Raw genomic sequence first — 6,000 nt, 5'->3', positions numbered from 1 at the left:
GTTTATGACTAGGAGTGTCTTTTTTTTTTCTAAATACTAAGTGTATGTGACTAGGACTAAGGATGCTTTGCCCTTTGAACCTGCCCAGTCAAACATGGTGAAGGTATGTTCATCCCCAGCTCTGTGAGCCGTGCTCACTGCCTCAGCTCCAGGGGAGCAACAAGTCAATGTCGCCATTAAGCAATTTGTAACAAGCTGCTCATAGACCCCATTTAAGTGCTCCATAACAGAACCAGAACTAACCAGGAAACCCTCCCCTTAAAGAAGTCACTGCCAATGCTAAGTCAGGAAGACCTCTCTCAAAGGAGTGAAGCCCCTGTTTGCTGACTGCAAACAGAGCCCATGCAAAAAAAAAAAAATACAACTACCAAAAAACTGCACTTAACTCTGTTTTTTTTGAGTCTAGAATTCTTTCCCAAGCTCTCTCAGGTTTTATGTGGATGTAGTTGCCCCTCATTGGTACACCATTTTGTTGGCATAGAAAAGAGTTCCACACTAGCCTGAATGTAGTATAACAAAAGTTTATTTATCTAGGGGTAAACTCACAGAAAGAGTAGCCATCCACAGTCCTCTGCGTGATCTGGGAACTGGAACCAAATCCAGCAGTCAAGAGCCCCACACAGGTTTTATGTCTGCATTTTTAGTACATGAGACCATGCCCAAGTGGGCCAGTATGTTAAAGATATTGGTTGAAGGAGTTCCCACAGCACCATTTATTTTAAATTTTTCAATTTATTGGAGTACAGATTTTTGAAGTATGACCTAACAGTTCTTTGGGTTTTTTTCAGTGTCTGTTGTTATGTTCCCTTTTTCATGTTTGTTTTGCTAATCTGGATATTCTCTCTGTGTCTTTTTGTTAGTTTGCATAAGGCTTTGCCTATCTTGTTAATTTTCTTAAGAACCAACTCTTTGTTTCATTTATTCTTTGTATTGTTCTCTTTGTTTCTATTTTATTGATTTCAGTCCACAATTTGATTATTTACTCCAATCTACTCCTCTTGTATATGTTTTCTTCTTTTTGTTTTAGAGTTTTCAAGTGTGCTGTTAAGTTGCTAGTATGAGATCTCTCTAACTTCTTTATGAAGGCACTTAGTGCTATGAACTTTCCTCTTAGCAACACTTTCATTGTGTCCCATAAGCTTGAATATGTTCTGCATTCACTTTCATTGAATTCTAGAAAGTTTTTAATTTCTTTCTTATTTATGCTTTGACCCAGTAGTCCTTCAGTAGGGAGTTGTTCAGTTTCCCTAAGTTCATAGGCCTTCTGTTATTTCTATTGTTGAAATCCAGTTTTAATTCTTGGTGATCTGATAGGACACAGGGAGTTGTTTCAGTTTTTTTGTACCTACTGAGACTTGCTTTGTGAGCCATGTGGTCAGTTTTGGATAACGTTCCATGAGGTGCTGAGAAGATATTCTTTTGTTTTGGGATGAAATGTGCTATGGATATCTTTAGGTTCATTTGATTCATAATGTCTGTTACTCCATTATTTCTCTGTTTATATTTTGTTTGGAAGACCTGACCTTGGTGAGAGCAGAGCCTCACCACTAAAGCCTTCCCCCTACTAATGTGTGATGTTTGATTTAAGCTTTAGTAGTGTTTCCTTGACAAATGTGTGTACCCTTGCATTTGAGACATGGATGTTGAGTTGAAAAGAATTGAAACATCATCTTGGTGAATTTTTCTTTTGATCAATGTGAAATATACTACTCCATGTCTTTGGATTAATTTTGGTTAATTCTATTTTGTTATATATTAAAATCACTACACCAGCTTGCTTCTTAGGTCCATTTTCTGGGAAAATCTTTTTCCAGTCCTTTACTCTGTAGTAATGTCTATCTTTGATTTTTGAGGTGTGCTTCTTATTGTATGCAACAGAAGAATAAGTTTTGTTTTCAAATCCATTCTTTTAGAAAACCTATGTCTTTTAATTGGGGAACTGAGTCCATGATATTGAGAGGTAGTAATGACCATGATTGTTAATTCCTGTTATTTTGGTGGTAATGCTGCTGCTGCTGCTGGTGGTGGTGGTGGTGGTGGTGGTGTGTGTGTGTGTGTGTGTGTGTGTGTTTCCCTCATTTGGGTTTTGTTGGTTTGAGGTTATTTATTGCCTGTGTTTTCATAAAAGTTGTTAACCTTCTTGGACTGGAGTTTTCTTTCTAGTACCTTGTGTATGGCTGAATTTGTAGATAAATATTGGTTAAATTTGACTTTGTCATAAAATATCTTTTTTTCTCCATCTGTGGTGAATGAAAGTATTGCTGAATATATTAGTCTGAGCTGGCATCCATGGTCTTTTAGTTTGTAAGACATTTGCCCAGCCCTTCTAACTTTTAGAGTCTCCATTGAGAAGTGGGCTGTAATTCTAATAGGTCTGCCTTTATATGGTACTTGGCTTTTTTCCCCTTGCAGATTTTAATATTCTTTCTTTGTTCTTTATGTTTAGTGTTTTTATCATTATGTGACAAGAAGACTTTCTTTTCTGGTCCAGTCTATTTGGTGTTCTGTAAACTTACACCTTTGTAGGCATGTCCTTCTTTAGGTGAGAAAACTTTTCTTCTTTAATTTTGTTAAATATATTTTCTGGTTTTTGAGCTGGGATTCTTCTCGGTCTTCTATTCCTATTATTCTTAGGTTTAGTCTTTTCATAGTGTCCCAGATTTCCTAGATGTTTTTTGTTAGGGATTTTTTGGATTTAACATTTTCTTTGATAAATCTAGTTATTCTATCCTTTCTTCAGCACCTAAGATTCTCTCTTCTATCTCTTGTAGTCTGTTGGTGATGGCCTGTGTCTGTAGTTCCTGTTGCTTACCTAGGTTTTCTATCTCCAGGATTCCTTCAGTTTGTATTTTATTTATTGTTGCTATTTCCATTTTCAGGTCTTAAACAGTTTCCTTCATCTGTTTGTTTTTTCTTGGCTTTCTTTGAGGGATTTGTTGATTTCCTCTAAAATTTTTGTTTTTTTCTTGATTTCTTTAAGATTTTTTTCATTTCCTCTTTAAGGACCTCTATCATTTTCATATAGTTGGTTTTAAGATTGTGTGTGTGTGTGTGCGCGTGTGTGTGTGTGTGTGTGTGTGTGTGTGTGTGTGTGTGTTTGCTACATTGGAATATTCAGGTCTTGCTGTTGTATGATAGCGGAGCTCTGGTGACTGTTTTTATTTATCCTCAATATAGCCATATTTCCCTGGTTGTTTGTCAGTTGTGTGCTTACACTGGCATTTAGTGGCATTTACACTGGGTTTGGGATGATTATAAGTCCAGGTGTTGATTTCTGTATTTGTCTTTGTCAGATAGGTATTTTCTTCCTTAGTTTCTGTTTCCTCTTTGGTCTTCTGTTTATTTCTGGCCTGGATTTCTGAAGGTTGGCATGACCTCTAATCCAGTAGAGAGTCTGTCCAAGTTGGGGACTGGACTTCTGGGAGGGCAGGTTTGCCTTTGTTGCAATGGGGAGTCTCTGCCCAAGTTGGGAGGTAGGATACAGTGACAAGAAAGGGAATAAGGATTAGGGGCACTAAGTGAGTGAAGGAAGTCTGCTTCTGGGCTGCATATGTGTGGTTCTGGTAGTAGGTATGGTGTCTAGTCTAGAAGGGAGTCTCTGCCTGAGTTTCCCTGTTTTTCTGGTTTGCTTGGCCTGCACCTGTTCTTCAAACTGTTGTGGCTTGCAACAGTTCTTATTGGGGTGGCCTGCTCCTGGGCAGCATAAGTCTGCCCAGGTTGAGGTGGAGGTGGGGGTACAACAACAAAGGGGACAGCAGTGGGGTAGGGCTGGGTGGGGGGCAATGGGATGGGTCTTTGAAAATTGAATCTAGGGAGTGGGTAAGTTCAGCTGGTAGTTCACCTGTTTCTGACAGGTGTGCCCTGCACCTGAGCATCAGGAGTCCACCACAGTTGGGGAAAGGGGCCTAGCAGCAGGGTGGGAAGTGAGGTCGAGATTTATCCCATTTTAATAGACAGCCTAGAGGGATTGGCAAGATAGATAAGTGATTAACTGGCTGGTGCTCTTCCAGAACACCAGGTTCCATTCCCAGCAAACAACCATCTGTAGCTCTACTTTCACTGTATCTGACACCATTTTATGACCTCCACTGACACCAAACAGAAACATGGTGCATAGACATATGTTCAGACAAAACACCTATACACAAAATAAAATAAAATATGTGTATGTGTGTGTCCATCCAAAAGAGCTGCCTCTTGTCTTCTGCCAGGATTCTTCCACAGTGACAGGGACATTTTATGAGGAATGAGGCTCTCACCAGACCCTGAATCAGCCAGAACCTTGTTCTTCAACTTTCTGGCCTTGGAAATTGTGACAGATAGAAGCCACTCAGTTTATAATAGCTCATTATAAAAATAAAATAAAATAAAGATACTTTGGGAGAAACCAAAATAAGACAGAAAGCATTATCCATCCAGCAGACTTTTGTTGTTGTTTTTGTTTTGTTTTCAGAGCTTCATCTTACCTGAATACTTACAGATTATGGTCTTAGAGAAAAATACCAAGAGGAATCATTTAATTATCCCAATGATTTTTAACACCATAAAAATGTGAGAGTGAAAACGTTTATAGGTGACTAGTTTACAAGAGAATTAGGTAAAATAAGGTAAAATTATATATTATTTATAATAAATTACGATGACAAGGTACTAGAGATGATAAAAGTAGAACATTGGTGAAACTCTGTGACCATGCACCAGAAATTATTATTTTTGGTGTCCAGATAGTCAATTGTCTAAATATAGCCTAATATATGAAAAGTAATGATTAGAATTTTTGTCTTATTTTACCTCAGTAAAAGCAGATTTTTGAGCTTGGCAGAGAGCTCAGTAAACCGCATGCCTTGCAAGCATGAGGACCTGAATTTGGATCCCCAGAAAACACATGGAAAGCTGGGAGAGGTGGTCCCCACCTTTAATCTCAGCAATGGTGCGGTCACTGAAAGTTCATGGGCCAGTTAGTCTGGGTGACACAGTAAAGTTCCAGGTCAATTAGAGGCTCTGTCTCAAAAGGTGAAGGCTCCTGAGGCCCAATACTCAAAGTTGCCCTCTGACCTCCACGTGCCTGTTGCACATAGACACACCAATGCATACACTTGCATACACACATACCTGTGCACACATACACATGACAAAGACAAAGAGATGTCTTAGGTTTGTTTTTAGAAAAAAAACATTAAATATTTATTTTATTGTATTTATGTGCATATGTACAGTTCTTTGTGTGAAAGATAAAGATATTGTCTGTTCCCTGGATCTGGAGTTACAGGTGGTTGTGAGCTGTCTGACTTGGCTGTTGCATTGAAATCGGGTCCTCTGCAAGAGCAGTACATATCCTTTTTTTCTTTTTTTTTTCTTTTTCTTTTTTTTTTTTTTTTTTTTTGGTTTTTCAAGACAGGGTTTCTCTGTAGCTTTGGAGCCTGTCCTAGATTTAGCTCTTGTAGACCAGGGTGGTCTCGAACTCATAGAGATCCACCTGGCTCTGTCTCCCAAGTGCCGGGATTAAAGGCGTGTGCCACCACCGCCCAGCTAGCTGAACATCTCTCTTAATTCCTAGAAATTATTTTTAAAAATATTTTAATTAACTATTAAACTAGTTTATCAGTTTGCCATTATAACAAAACCTGGAGTGTTTTTTACCCAATATATCATCATTTCAAAACATTAAATAACTTTGAATTTAGTGTCCCCTTTAATCACAAGCAAATACCAGTGTTTTATTTCTCTAAATGGATGTCCTAATCACTGTCCTATTGTTGTGAACAGACACCATGACCAACACAATTCTTATAAAAGAAAGCATTTAATTGCAGTCTTCTTGTTTATAGTTTTAGAGGTTTAGTCCACTATTATCATGGCAGGAAACATGGTGGCAGGCATGGCAGTGTGGTGGTTAGAATAGAAATCGCCCCCAAAGACTCAGGTATATGAAAGTTGGGTCCATAGGGTATGGCGCTATTAGCAGGTGTGGCCTTGTTGGAGTAGATGTGGCCTTGTTGA

The sequence above is a fragment of the Myodes glareolus genome, chromosome 5, assembly GCF_982192425.1.
Source record: "Myodes glareolus chromosome 5, mMyoGla1.1, whole genome shotgun sequence".
Classification (NCBI taxonomy): domain Eukaryota; kingdom Metazoa; phylum Chordata; class Mammalia; order Rodentia; family Cricetidae; genus Myodes; species Myodes glareolus.
The sequence above is the reverse complement of the archived record's forward strand: the minus strand, read 5'-3'. Positions refer to the sequence as shown.